The sequence below is a fragment of the Bos grunniens genome, chromosome 3, assembly GCF_055505025.1.
Source record: "Bos grunniens cultivar Pamir isolate PY7600 chromosome 3, Bosgru_T2T1.0, whole genome shotgun sequence".
Classification (NCBI taxonomy): domain Eukaryota; kingdom Metazoa; phylum Chordata; class Mammalia; order Artiodactyla; family Bovidae; genus Bos; species Bos grunniens.
The window spans coordinates 89,883,887-89,899,553 of NC_141167.1; the positions used below are offsets into that span (position 1 = coordinate 89,883,887).

At 49.7% G+C, this 15,667-nt stretch overlaps 1 protein-coding gene across 3 annotated transcripts in view; it reads right to left on the bottom strand.

The window, feature by feature from the left end:
* The window catches only part of KCND3 (potassium voltage-gated channel subfamily D member 3), a 231,761-nt gene that overhangs the window by 26,476 nt on the left and 189,618 nt on the right, over positions 1-15,667 (bottom strand). The window lies entirely within an intron of this gene.

A 15,667-nucleotide genomic window follows, 5' to 3' on the forward strand; every position in this document is an offset into this window, starting at 1 on the left:
AAGCTTACCCTCCTAATATGGAAGGCTAATTAATTTGTATTAGGGCTTAGGGATAATTAAACTTTTTATCTGAACTTAAGCTGCGCAAACCACCCGCCTTGTACAATTAATTGCTGCCTTCATTTCCTCCTCCAGGAGCCGAGAGATAAGTGCAAGCCAAGCTCCCCTGTCTGATTCTGCCTTCCTCTCAGGTAGGGGCAAGGCTGCCCATCTTGTGGGGAGTCTGTTCTTTCCTGGAGGCCAGGCCACTGCCCATCCCGGCCGCGGGGAGCTCAGTTGAGGAGGCACATCCTTGATGAGTTTCTGCCGGAGGAAGTCTCCACCTCACAGTAACACCCACTGCTACACCTACCTTCTCCACCAGGATGACCCTGAACTTGGCTTCTGCCTCTGTTCACCTGTGCTGGGTGCAGATGGGGGATGAAAGCTGTCCTGGGGGCTGGAGTCAGGCTGAGGACAGGGGATAGAGCAGGGTGGGCTCCAGTGTGAGTTCCAGGCACTTATACCCCTGGGGCTGCCTCCCTGTCCGGAGGTGAAGGACACTGGCAGGCAACCCTGGAAGACACGAATGACACCGCCTGGCTGATAAGCTCTCCCCTTGACAAACATCTGGTCAGCCTCTTTTCAAGTCCGAATCCCTGCCTGTGGAGCAGGACAGCTGTAACTTTTTTATTTGGCTCTTAAATCATGTCAGGTCCTGCAAATCCATGATCTCATTTGTTCCTCCCAGCAGCCCTAAGCAATAGATGCAACGATCACTCTCATTTTATAGATGAGGAAACCGAGGCACAGAGTGATGAAGTAATATGCTGGTAGTCATTTAGCCAGGGGCTTCCCAGGTGGTGCTAGTGATAAAGAATCTGCCTGCCAATGCAGAAGATCTAAGAGGTGCGGGTTCGACCCCTCAGTTGGGAAGATCCTCTGGAGGAAGGCACGGCAACCCACTCCAGTATTCTTGCCTAGAGAATCCCATGGACAGAGGAGCCGGTGGGCTAGTCTATAGGGTTGCAAAGAGTCGGACATGACTGAAGCAACAGAAAACACACAGTGGTAAAGAACCCGCCTGCCAATGCAAGAGACTTAAGAGGCCTGGGTGCCATCCCTGGGTTGGGAAGATCCCCTGGAAGAGGGCATGGAAATCCCACTCCAGTATTCTTGCCTGGAGAGTCCCATGGACTGAGGAGCCTGGTGGGCTACAGTCCATGGGGTCGAAGAGTCGGACATGACTGAAGCAACTTAGCACGCACGTACGCATTTAGCTAGCCGGTTGCAGAACCGGGACATGGATCAAGCCTCTCCCCCTCCCACTTTTCCCCCCCACCCCCCACCACTACAAGTTACTACAGCCCAAATTCGCAGTCCTTGAGGAGTCAACACGGCAGGCAGCGGTCCAGTTGAAGAGTAAGGGTGGGACTTTAGAGGTGACCAGATCCAGGGCATGGGCCTAACCATACCATGCCCTGTGCCACCGATTCTTGAGGAGGGGGACTTGGGAAATGACATGAAAGCCCCATATTACTCCTCCTTCCAACCACATGTCCCTCCTCCCCCAGAATAAAACCACCACCTCTCTGATTATGACCCTACGGCTCAGCACTCTCCTGGGCTCACCTGCCAAGTGAGCCCCAGCAGCAAGCCCAGAGCCAAAAGGATGGGCTGGCATTTTGGAACCTTGAGGTTCCTCTGAAGACCTCGGGGAAGTGGGGTGGGGGTGTGGATGCAGAGAGGAGGGCTGAGGCTTGGAGCAGCGGGCTTCAGTAACAGTTTAGTTTTACTTAGCATCAATATGTGCCATTCAATCTTCATAACAACCTTATAAAGTATAATTAGACTCCTTTTTGAGATGAGGAAACTGGAGCTCAGAGAGATTAAGTTAACATGCTGAAAGGATCATCAGCCAATCCAAGCCAGTATTCCAAATCGGGCTGGTCTGACTGCAGACCACCCTCTTCCTTACTATGCCTATTGCAGGAGAAGAGAGGTAAGTCAAAGGACTTGGCTAGTTCACATGAAAAAATAACTTCAAGAAAATGGAGACACTTTCAAGGTGGTGTGAGCCCAGAACCCTGCTGGGACACTCTCGGGTGCCGAGGGAGGTATTTCTGGGTTCTGCCAGCAAAGAATCCCAGGAAAGGGGTGTGTGTGACCTCTCCAGGCCTTGCTGTGATGGGTCTGCCCTGCAGGGTCATGGCCAGTCACGGCTGCAGGCTCCTGACCACTGCGGAGGCTGTGGTGATAACCTCCTTGTCTTACCACCTCAACAGCAATTGCGCTGGGGTGACAAAGTTGTTCTTCTAAGTCAGCCTTCTCAAACTTCAGTGTGCATTGGAATTGCGTACAAGGCTCGTTAAAACATAGACAGCTGGGTCCCAGCCTCACACTTCTGATTCTGTAAGTGTAGAATATGACCTGAGAATCTATATTCTAAGCAAGCTCCTAACTGACACTCATGCTGGTGATCCAGGACCAAGTTTAGAGAACCGCTGCTCTAAACCATCGTCTCTCCGGGGATCACAGACCTGTCAGAACTAGAAAGTGGTGGCAGAACCAGACTCAGACCAGTCACTGCACCTTTACGCCTTCCTTAATAAACCTCTTAAGATGGCTGCTTTTGCCATTGGCATAAGTGTCCTCTGAGCACATCTCTCTCTGCATCCCTGGTGCCTGGCATGTTGTGTGATGCACAGTAGGGACTCAACACATAAGAGTGAATAAGAGGTAAAACAACCCCTCTGGTGTGTATTCCATGGACTGTCGGGGACTCCCGGACTTGATCCTTCTGGAATCAGATTGCAAGCTCCAGGAGGGTGGCGGCTGCTCCCTCAGTACTTGTAAACATGCCCAGCACATGGTGAGCACATATCTATTGAATGGGTGGATGGGCTATGAACAGATTAGTAATAGAACCGCTGACCTCAGGGAGCCCTTTGGCTGCAAAATCTCTAAATCCTGGATAAAATACACTTTTGATGCATTGCTGAGTTCACTTGAAGCCGGGGAAATGTATTTTACCCCCAGTAGAAAGGATCAAAACAAAAGGGAAAATCACAGCTGGGAGGAGGGTGCAGTGGCAGAGGGAGGAGCACTGATGCTCTGAGGACGTGTGCCAATAAGACCTGGCGATCAGTGACCCGCCACCGGGAAACCGAGCCTTGGGCCAGTGACAGAGGGAACTCAGAGTGTTCAAGTGAACCCAGCCCTGCACGTGGGCTGAAGTGCTCCCCAAATGGTAGAACTAGCTGGCTTACGGGCAAACCAAATTTAAATCCTGTCCTGAGAAAAGCTTCTTTAATCCAGGCCTTTAGGATTCCTGCAGATTAAGATCACATAAATATGAGTTTGTGTTAAAAAAAAAATCATAAGGAAGCAAACAACCATGAGTGAGAGTCAAAGGAGGAGAAAAACCCCATAGATTTAGCCCCCTCCCTCCCACCCCAAAAACTTCAGATACTGGAATTGATAAATGCAGAAGCGTTACACATGGAAATGACTTTTTTTCAAAATAAAGGATGGAATCACAAAGATGAACTACAATAGAACACTATCAGAAATGACAGATATGAGAAAGAACCAAATGGAGCTTCGAGAAGTGAAAAAGCGAAATGCTAAAATTAACTATGTCTGAACACAGTGCCTTAATCCAACTGGTTGTCCCTGATGGGCTCAGCTTCTGGAGTAGACCTCCTCTCCTCAAGCTTATCCTCGAAGACCTTCATGCTGTCACTTGGTCAAAAGGCCCTTGTACCCCGGTCTATTCCTGGACAGTAAAGACCAAGGAGAGGCTGGCAGCAGCCTCGTCACCACAAGAGGCGATCGCTGTGGTCTATCATGGTGCTGAGTGAGGCTTGGTTCCTGTACAGACACAATCCATTTTGCTCACACAGCTCCCAGGAAAGACACACTAACTCAGATGAGAATACACAGGATAAGCAGACAGCAAACCGGTGTTATCACCAGATGGGAATGGTGCCAGCCACCTTTGTATAAAAACCAGGGAAGGAGATATAATCACATTCACTATAGGTCTCCTGTCAATGGGAAAATATTCAAATGAAAATTGGAATTTGGTTATTTCTTGTGGCATTTCCTAAATCCCCAGTCAGTGGTTCCCTGAACTGGGAGTGGGCTTTCTCTGAGTATGTGCTGCAAGGGCATTTACTCTTTGGAAGGAAGAAGCTGAGGGCTGAGGCCCCACCCCACCCTGACTGAACCCAGGCCTGGGACGAGCCTTGTCAGACTTAGAGGGGGCCCATGCCCTGACTCGGGGTGCCTGTGGGCCAGGAGTCATGTCGGCATGGCCAGAGTTCCAGTCCCAATCTTGACAGGCATGTTCTCCTGGAAATTAGGCCTTGCTCATCCATCCTCCCTGGTCTCAGCGCCCCAGAGACTCGTCCCCATTTACCCCCTCTGCACCCTTGGGAGCAGAGGTTGATAAGAAAGAGCAGCACATGCATCTGGTCAAACCACGGTGCTCCCTCAGAGACCCTGTCCCACAGGCTCATGCCATCTGCTTCTCTTTCTCCACATGGCCATCCAACAGCCTTTCTCCCTGGGGCAGTTTCTCAGCCTTCTGCCACCCTGGACTGTGGTTCTCCCCCACAAAGGGGAGCCCTAGCACAATAAACCTTTGGTTGGCACCGGGGTGGGCTAGTACGGCAGAAAGTTGGGCTGACCTTGGGAGAAAGCGGGGTAACAAAGAGCACCGGAGAGGTGGGGGTGTGGCTGAGTCAGACTCCAGCTGGCCCTCCTAAAGAGGGTAAGCGCTCAGGTCAAAGTCCACAGAGGGGATGACATGCCAGGATAAAGAAGCTGTGGTGGGTACTTGGTGAAGCAGACAAATTATTTTTGGGGGCCTGCACCAGGCAGTAGGTGGGAATCTTAGTTCCCCAACCAGGGTTTGAACCTGTGCCTCCTGCAGTGGAAGCATGGAGTCCTAACCACCAGACCGCTGGGGAAGTCCCAAAGCAGACAAATGCTCGAGCATAGAGTATCTGCGATTGTGCAGAACTTCTCTGAAGGTCCAGTCTTTTTTGGTTTGTTTTTAGGACAGCATATGGGATCTTGTCTTCCCTGACCAGGGATGGAACCTGCGTCCCCTGCAGTGGAAACACAGACTTAACCACTGGACTAGGGAAGTCCCTGAAGGCCCAGTCTCGTCTCTGCCAGCAGACCTCTGATTCTTTCCCCTATAGCTCCATCTAGCATGGTGGCAGGGGTAGTGACCGGGGAGGATTGGGGACTGCAGGACTGAGGGAAATTTAAGCCCCAGGCCAGGTCAGATTGAGGTGCTGAGTGATTTAGCCACTTGCCCCTGTATAACCATCACCAGGCTTCCCTACTCATCATAGCACTCTGCCCTCTGTGACCCATTGGGTAAATCTATTCTATTTCAACTGCCCTTCCCAAGTCTTATCTGGCCCTCCTCCCCGCTACCCTGTACTGTCTAATAGCACCTTCTTTCATCTTGGGTGTTCTCCCTTCACCTTTTCACCCATCCCCACCCTCTGAAGACCAGGAGACATTGTCTCCCATTAAGCCTCATCTGAACCACACATCTTTCTGCTCATTAGATGGGAAACTCCATGAGAGCAGGCCTGGCAGCATCTGGACACACACAGCTGGTGTCTCACCAACCTGACATCACCATCTCGTAGATCGGGTTTTCCTTCTGTGTTAGCATAGTACTTCTGCCTGGTGGACACGTGGTGGACTGTTCAAAGGTACTTTTGGGGGTCGTGGACTAAATTCAGTCATCATTTCTAGGGCAACTTTCACCTTGAACCTGTGTGTGTGTGTGTGTGTGTGTGTGTGTGTGTGTGTGGTGTGTGTTAGTCGCTCAGTCATGTCCGACTTTTTGCAACCCTATGGACAGTAGCCCTCCAGGCTCCCCTGTCCACCACGGGATTCTCCAGACCAGAATACTGGAGTGGGTAGCCATTTCCTCCTCCAGGGGATCTTCCTGACCCAGAGATCGAACGCAGGTCTCCTTCATTGCAGGCAGATTCTTTGCCATCTGAGTCAAATTCAGTCATTTCTAAGGCAACTTTCCCCTCGAGCCTGTACCAGGACTAAATTCTTGGGTCCTCAAGACACCTCATCTGAGGTGCTTGAAATCCTGCTCCATGGCTTGAGGCTAATTTACATTTCCACTGAGCTATAGAAAACCCAGAAGCATTCTTCCACATTTTACATGCTGCCAGCTCCAGGCTCAGAGCTTCTGGGTTTGGTTCAGTTCAGTGCATTCACTGATCCTTGATCACCCACCTTGAAGTATGTGTTTTGCTTTGGAAGGTGGAAATGAGCCACAGGCTGGACTCTGCCTCATCTGACGGCACCCCCTCAGCCCCCTGCCACCCTGGAAACCTGACTGGGGAAGGGAATAGTGAGGACGCCCTCAGCAAGGTGGCCCGTGAAACCTGCCCGGCGGGGAGCCTGGGCCCTCTGGACTCAATCTCTGGTCTCTGGGCCTTTGCCTCACTCTGTCTCTCTCTCTCTGTCTTACCGTCATGTCTATGAGAGGCTTCTGGTGTGTGACACCCTTGAACAGCATCCCCACGGCACACCCTGGCCCGTTTGCTCTCTGCTTCTAGCCCCATGTCCCCATATAAGCTGGTGACAGCAGAGGCCTCACCTGCCTGGGTTGCCTCTGCTCCTTCAGTGAGAGTGAGCACAGTGGCTGCCAGGGCGTAGGGTTCCTGACACATTTTATGAAGAAATGGCCATTTAGCTGATTCTCTTTCAGTCTCTGCCTCTTTTGGATCCTCGTGTCCAAGCCGTTCCAAACCAGCCTTTTCCGGGCTGAGATCTGCTAGCATCAGTCACGATAGTTTTGAAATGATTAGAGGTGGTACTCAGGGCAGCTGGTGGGGTGTGTGTGTAAAATAGCATTTCCCACATACAAACAGACCCCAAATAGACATATCACTTTCCCCTCGCCCCTTCAGAGAACCATTCTGACATTCGCCAGCACACATACACTCACACCAGGTCAGAGATGGGAGAAACCTTAAAAACCATCTGTTTCACGCATACTGAAATATTTATGGGTGAAATGACACATATCTGGAAAGTGCTTTAAAATACTCCAGGAAAAAAGACCGAGTGAGGAGAAGCAAGATAGAGCCAGGTAGGTAGTGGCATGAAGTTTCATTTACCATGCTCTCCTTTGTGTAAATGCTTCAAATTATCCATAATAAAAAGCTGGGGGTGGGGGTGGAGACAAATAATTTAAAAAGAACCGTCTACTCCAAACCCCTCACTTTCAGAGTTACCTGAAGCCACTGCTCATTTTTCACCTATGACAACCAGTCCTGCAAAATCCCTTGTTGTTTATTTAATTTTGTTTCTTTTGTGTGAGGCTCCTGCTGCCAACCAGATTCTTGTTCCTTGAGGGCAGGGCTATTTTGCTATTTTATATCCTCCTGCGGAGCTTCCTTGATGACTCAGTTGGTAAAGAATCTGCATGCAATGCAGGATACCAGGGTTTGATCCCTAGGTTGGGAAGATGCCCTGGAGAAGGAAATGGCAACCTACTCCAGTAATCTTGCCTGGAGAATCCCATGGACAGAGGAGGCTGGTGAGCTACAGTCCATGGGGTTGCAAAGAGTCAGACACGACTAAGCAACTAAATCACCACCACCATGGAGCTTAAGGGCTGGAACATATGGGAAAGCATTAAATAAATACTCTTTGGAGGGAGCTGCCTGGTCCTTGACTGTGGACTGAGACCTTCTTTCCCATCCCCATGTCCATGGCATTTCACTCCTTCTCCACCTCACCCATCCCAGATACTCTCTGGCTTTTGCCAAGGTTATAGGTGATGCTCTGGTTAAGAGCGCCCCCGTTTCCTAGTTAATCAGAGCCTTCCTTCAGCACTAGCAGCCCACTCTTCTTGTTACTATCTAATTCAGTTAAATCTGAATGGAGGAAGGCAGGTGGGCTTGGGGTTGCTACAGGGCTGGCAGGACCCGTCTCCCAGGCTCCTCCCAAATTCCCACATGACCACACACATTACACAATAATGGAGCCCCTGTACTCTGGACTCTCCTTTATAACATTTCTGCCCTCTCTTCTTCAATTAACCTCCAGAGCTGTGGGCTCCCTGTTGGTGCAGCGTGCTGGGAAGGGAACACGTCAGGTCAGTCCCACGGCTCCACATGGCCTCCACGACGCTGTCAGCCCCCTCGGGAGACACAACGGCTGCTCCAAGGAAAGGTGATGTAATATAACTTGTTCTAATGTGTGGACGCTTAGCGTGTGCCCGGTACTGGTCCAAGTAATTTTCAAATCTTCGTCTATTTAATTCTTCCAACAACCCCAGGAGACAGGGTCTATGGTTATCCCCATTTTGCAGATTAGGAAACTAACCGCTCAGAGAGGTTGAGAAATAATCCCCAAATCACACAGGTAATAATCAATACAGCAAGTGTTTGAGCCCAGGCCGTCCGCCTCCAGAGCCTGTACTCTTGACCACGACCTCTCAGCGAGGGGGGAATGCTGGGCCCAGAAGTTCAGGCCCAGGTTTCTAGGCTTCTCAGCTACCTCCCTGTGCTCCTTCCCCAGCCTTGGTCCTTCCAGGGCTCCGTGCACAGCTGCTGGCGGGTAAGCTTGCCGCAGAGGATGGTATACCCAACTGAGGGCAGAGGGCTTCTTGGCTACAAAGCAGAACCGGTGGCATGAGGAGAGGGTGGCCTAAGCTGTCAGGCAGGGCTTATTGATGTGCTGTTTCTTCATCAAAGGGTCCCTTTAAAAATGACTCAATCGACTATTAATCTTGGTGAAACATCAACCCCAACAGGGAGAAAAACAGTTAGAAAATCTGCAAGAAGAGAAGGCTTGCGTTTCAGCCTCAGTCCACTGGTGAGGTGACACCTGGGGAGACTGCAGGAGCACGTCTTCCAGGGCCATGACCTGGGTGCGCACCCAGCACCAGGCTCGGTTCCCCCCACCCCTTCCCAGCCCACCCTCACCGGCTCCCAGCTGGTGGGACCCCACTGAGCCCCGGCACAGCCAGAGGACACACACCTGTGTGTGTTCATGAGCCTCCTGTGCGGATGGCATGAAAATCAAATTTAGAAATATTGTCAAGTGCAAAAAGAAAGTCCTGGAGGGGCATAAATCTCTCCCCTCTCACCTGCAGCCTCGTTTGGCAGAGACCCTAAACTTTAGGGAAAAAGCAGACTTGACTTGAGAGCGAGGTCAGAGTTAGGAGGGCAGGGAGGTGGACGGCTCGAGCCTGCTGTTGGCTTGGCTTGGGGAAAGTGACAGGAGAAAATTCCCTTGTGCTGCAGAGAGGCAGCAACTGGCTTGTGGGGGAGGGAACGTAATTACAGAATGTGTTTATGTTTTCATAAACTCAGAGATCCCGAACCAAGGTGTTCTAGAGAGGCTGCTGAGTGACTTCCTGGTGGCAGGAAGAGGACAAGGAGGGCAGGACAAGAAGAGAGAGGAATGGGAGTTAGCAAGTGCTGTGTAGGTCCCGTCAGGTCAGGCGGAGTCTGAGAGCCCTGGGCTGGCCTAGCTCCCAGGTCCTTCCACGAGCGGCAGTCTCGGGGATCATCTGCTTCAACAGGGGGCTCCCAGCTGCTGGGACACTCACCTGCTCTCGGTACATTCCAGCTCCAGTGGGGAGCATCTGTGTCCCCTGGAGCAGGGCCACTCAAGGGAGCACATCTGTCTCAACAGGGACTCCCGCTCCAGCAGAGGGCACCTGCTCAGCCCGGCTTGCCCTTTCCATCTGAGGACTTTAAAACATTTTTTTATTTATGTATTTTCTGGCTGTGCTGGGTCTTTGTTGCTGTGCACAGGCTTTCTCTAGTTGTGGCGAGTGGGGGATACTCATTGCGGTGGCTGATTGCAGTGCGCGGACTCTAGAGCGCAGACTCAGTAGTTGTGGTGCGTGGGCTTAATTGCTTCAGGGCAAGTGGATCTTCCCTGACCACGTGTGTCCCCTGCATTGACAGGCAGATTCTTAACCTCTGGGGCACCAGGGAAGTCCTGAGAGTTATTCTTTTGACACTGAAGGTCTGCTTTGCAGATACCTCTGCTTGTGATACTCACTGCCCAGCTCTCCCAGTTTCCTCTGATTTCTTGCATGTGCCTTTCACGGACGCTTCAAACAGCTTTCCTGTTCCTCTTCCCATTCCTAAGCATGGTAGGGTGGGAAAACTATGGGCTGTGGACTTGGGACAGTCTTGATTCAACCCTCGCATCCTCCACTTGGGAACCACTGATTTGGGCAAAGTTTCTAGCTCTCACTTTCTCATCTATAAAAGGGGAATATCCATATCTACTCACCTCACTGAATCACTGTAAGGACAAATGAGATAAGGACATCTACTTGCAGTAATGGAAAGCTAATTGATTTGAGTAAACCCTTCTGCTGAGGACAAATAAAAAGCTGGATGAAACACAACAAACATTTTCTTAGGATCTCCAAAGAGGTACCAATGTGATGAGGAATCACTGGGCCACAGTCTCTGATGAAGTGAGAGTTCAGACAGGTATAGCCCAGCACACCCTTGCTTTTGGAGAATAAATTAATCTAGAAGCAACAGTGACACAAAGGAGCCCCAGTTTCTGCAGTCCCCACCCCATCCCCAGCGTGGGAGGCATGAGTAAGTACTCTCTACCTCTCTCAGAGGTGGGGTCCTGAGGGGCCTCACGCTCAAGGTAAAAATGAATTGGAAGTAAACATTCTGTCTTATGGATATGCAGCCTTGAATTTGGGCTAAGGAATTCAGAGGAAGGTGGCCCTGGACTGGTAGCATTCCTGGGTCTCTGGCAGAAGCCTGAGATAACCCCTTCATGTCTGCCTTTCATGGGAGCAACAGGGAGAGAGACGCCTTGAATAAACCCACCCTCGTCTGGGCTACCTCAGACTCCTGGCCTCAAGGATATAAGCACACCAGGGCCAGTGGCCTGTCTCCCCCTCAACAGGCTGTGACATAAGGAAGCAGGACTGGAAAGGCTCTGGGAGAGAAAGAGAAGAGAGGGCTTTGGGGACTTGGCTGTGTTGGGTCTGAGGGAGGTTGGTGCAGAAGCCACGCAGGGGCCTGCGTGTGGGAGGCCTGGGACGTGCCTTGGGTAGGTGCTGAGGAGAAATGTGCTTTGATTAGTAAAAAGCCCAAGGGGACTACAGCATCCAATGCCCTGGCCTCAATCTTCTGTTTCAACAGCAGAAAATTATCTTCCTAGAGTTAGAACAAACTGTGTCACACTTCCTCTGGTGTGTGTGTGTTTTGCACGCACATGCACTGACCTCCTCATTTGCTCAAGGGTTCTCCAAGAGTAAGGGCCCATGTCTCAGTTAGAACAATATTGCTACAGTAATCAAGATAGAATGGTACTGGCACAAAAACAGAAATATAGATCAATGACATGGGATAGAAAGCCCAGAGACAAATCCATGCAAGTGGCCACATAAAAATATACAATGGAGAAAAGACAGGCTCTTCAATACAATGGTGCTGGGAAAACTGCTACATGTCAAAGAATGAAATTAGAACACTCCCTAACACCATACACAAAAGTAAACTCAAAATAAAGACCTAAATGTAAGACTGGACACTATAAACTTTTAGAGGAAAACATAATCAGAACACTCTTTGACATAAATCACAGCAAGATCTTTTTTGATCCACCTCCCAGAGTAATGAAAATAAAAACAAAAATAAACAAATGGGACCTAATTAAATTTAAAAGCTTTTGCACAGCAAAGGAGACCATAAACAAGATGAAAAGACAACCCTCAGAATGGGAGAAAATATTTGCAAAGGAGGCAACTGACAAGGGATTCATCTCCAAAATATAAAAACAGCTCAATATCAAAAAAACAAACAACCCGATCAAAAAATGGGCAGAAGACCTAACCGGATATTTCTCCAAGGAAGACGTACAGATGACCAAGAGGGACATGAAAGATGTTCAGCATCATGAATTATTATTGAGAAATGCAAATCAAAACTATAATGAGGGAGGGATCACCTCACACTGGTCAGATGGCTAAGATCAAAAAGTCTGCAAACAATAAATGCTGAAGAGAGTGTGGAGAAAGGGGAACCTTCCTACACTGTTGATCAGAATATGAATTGGTCCAGCCACTATGGAGAATAGTATGAAGGTTCCTTAAAAAACTAAAAATAGAACTACCATATGACCCAGCAATCCCACTAGAAAATCATATTCTCCCAAAAAAGACACTGAACCCCAGTGTTCACTGCAGCACTATTTACAATAGCCAGGACATAGAAGCAAACTCAATGTCCATCGATGAATGGATAAAGAAGATATGATACGTACTACAAAATGGAGTATTACTCAGCCACTAAAAGGAATGAAATTGGCTCATTTGTAGAGATGTAATGGACTTAGAGATGTAATTGACTTATGTCTCTGAAGTAAGTCAGAAAAAGAAATATCATATATTAACACATATATGTGGAATTAAAAAAAAAATGATACAGATGAACCTACTTGCAAAGCAGAAACGAGACACAGACATAGAGATCAAACGTATGGACACCAAAACGGGAAAGGGGAAGTGGGATGAATTGGGGGATTGGGATTCCATGCATACACTGCTACGCATGGAATAGATAACCAGTGAGAGCCTGCTGTATAGCGCGGGGAACTCTACTTGATGCTCCATGGTGACCTAGATGGAAAATTCCATCTAGGGAGGGGTTATATGTATACATATGGCTGATTTGCTTCATTGTACAGCAGAAACTAGCCCAACGTTGTGAAGCAACTATCCCCCAATAAACAAAACCCCGAAAAACAACGATGATCGATGGTCTTTGTGTGTCAGGCACTGGGCTGCCTGCCGGAAGCACAAAGATGATCACGATAAGGCCCCCACCCTGCACTTGGGTTGCTCATGGGCCCTGGGGAGATGCAGGCACTCGATGGTGAGCTGCTGTGTGCGGCCTGCTTTCTGGGTCTCTGTATTCACTGACTGGTATCTGGTCGGGCCAAAATGCTTTCCCAAGCCCCTCCTGGGTTCCAAAGGCAGCACCGGAAATTTCAAGCAAGAAGCCACTTCCTGGTCCAGCATTACCCAGTGTGGACAGGATATTACTGAGATCGAGGATGGATGAGCTGCTCTGGTTCTTGCCTGCCTCTCTGCCCCTGATCATGGAGCAGAAGATAACTGGGAGGTCAGCACAGGAGGGACCTCCTGAATTGATTTGTGGCTCTGTCTTGAATAAACCGGGTGAGTGGTGTCTTTTGTTTCCCCCTCTAGCTTTTATTTCCCTTTTCTGATTCAGGGCTGGGTTGGGTGCCTGGACTCAGTGACTGTCTCTTCCTGTTCTCTGTCCAGAATGGACTTCACCTTGCTGGGGGAGAGCAGGCCCCTCATGCTGAGACCAAACACCCTGAAAGGAAGCAGTTCCCGTTGCCCTGAGACCCATGGGGCAGAGAAAGGAACTGTGCTCTGGGGCTCCATCCACCCACTTTGCCCGAAGGCTGTATCCAGCCATCCACATCAGGCACAGGCTGACAGACCCTGAATTTCTCTCGCAGCATCCTTCCTGGCTGGAGAGAAGGCAGGTGTCTGAGAACTGTCCCTTCTCTTCTCCATAATGATCTACAGCCAATTAGCTGTACCCATGAAGGTGGAGAATGCCTCTTTCCATCCCCAGAGCTAACAGCAAATCCAATGTTTCCTGCAGACATCTCTGTGAAGGGCGAGGTTGGGGTAACCCTCCAGGACCCCGTGAGCTGGTTTGCAGCTGTCAGCCCAAGGCTTTAATAACAGAAAAGACAAAGGAACACTCCACTGAGTGACTTAAAATAAGAGTAAAACTTGGCCATATCTTTTCCAGACTGTGTCTGGTTTTTTTTTTTTTTTTTGTGTGTGTGTGTGTGTGTATGTATGTGTACAAAGAACAGGGGCTCTCCCTGGGGTATAACAAATTGGGAACTTTGCTGTGAAGGGCTGTGGCAGCTGTAAGAGCAGGCAAGCTAATGACGGGGCTAAAATAATTGGTCTCAGCCTGTGCTCTCCCTCCAGCCTACACCTACGTGGGCCTCAGGCAGGCTGATGCGCACCTTCCCAACACCACAATCAACAGTCAATTTAAACAGATTTTATCTGTATAAAACTGTCGAGTAAGGGGAGAGGGCATCTGGACAGCACGATTCATGGGGGAGGGGTCCTGGCTCTCACTGCCCTGTGAATTTCAGCAATCTGTGCTTTACGTTTCCTCCTTTGCTCAGTAAGTTTGGTGACCCGTGTGCTATTTGGACACAGGAGAAAAAGAGGATTCACGCTTGTGGAGTGGGACAACAGTGTGCTGCATTCCAGGCGTGTGTTTTATATACATTGTTCCACTGGCAGCGTATGGTGAGGGTCAAAAGGAGATGTCAAGGAACTTGGACAAAACCAGGTAACACTATACAAATATAGAAGCCAATGTATTTTTGGCTGCCTTGACCCAGACAGCTCTAACTGTACCTGGGATATAGAAGGTGCTCAGAAAACAGGCTAAAGAACCCTGGGTTATCTGGGTGGTGTCTGTCCTTATCTGGGTACTGGGCTCAGCTAAGGCAGAATGGATGAGTGATGGGAGATGGAAGGATGGAAGGGTAGCAGATCCACTGGGTTTGGGCATGTGTTTCTGGGTCCCTGGGTAAAGGCCATTATGGAACTCCCGAGTCAAATGCACTCTTAGGACCATCCCCTTTGGGGGTCGATGTTCTGTGCCTCTGTCCACTCCATTAGCTCCAAGCAGTCAGTTTTGGCTGCAAAGGACTAAGGATTGATTGTTTTCAGAAATCATTCAGCTCCATTAAGGTATGACTAAAGTTTCTATTTCAAACTTCCCCTGGAAAGATGTTAATCACCGGGAAGAGGTGAGTAACTGATATTTTTCCTTGAGTCTGGGGTCTAGAGAATTTAGACTTGGACATCTCTTTACCTTCTTCCCACCTACCTGTTCCCAGGCCCAGCACAGAGTGATTCCAAGGGACCAAGAGGCAGTTGGTGCAGTGTGGGGATTAAGAACAGGCAGGAACCGCTCTGGCTGTTACCTGCGGTGTCACATGGGCCAGTCTCTGAGGTTTGGTCTTCTCATTTGACAACTGGGGACAATGTTAATTCCTGGGCAGGGTGATATTCCTGAAGTGCTGACACCCACTAAATGCTCCCTGAGCAGTAGCTGTGCTGGCCAGGGAGGGCAGGGTGGGAAGAGGATGTCAGGACTGGCTCCCTGGCTCTGCTGGTACCACTGGGGGAGCCAGTTTTCACACCGCAGGGTCAGCTACTAAGTTGGTTTTGTCCCTATGCCACACTCTGCAACAGGCATTCTGGAAAATGCAGACATGCCAGTGGGGTCCCTGGGCGCCCACAACTGTCCACATAGAGCAGTCAGGGCTTAAGTGCTAAGGGTCCGGGTTAAGGAGCTTTCCTCCAAGGTGAGCTGGGGTAGGATCCCTGCGTGAAATAGGCAAGCTATCAAAAATAAGGGCAGTACTTGCTAGTACTTGAGTGCTGACTGTAAGCTAGCACTTACAGCACTTTCTTCCCTTGGACCGTTTACAGTTTAATCTGCCCGAGGGCTCAGTGAAGTAGGTTCTCTTATTCCCACTTCACAGGTGGTGACACCAGGACTCATTTGTATAACAGCTTCACTGAGGTCACCCAGTTCATATGCAGTAGACC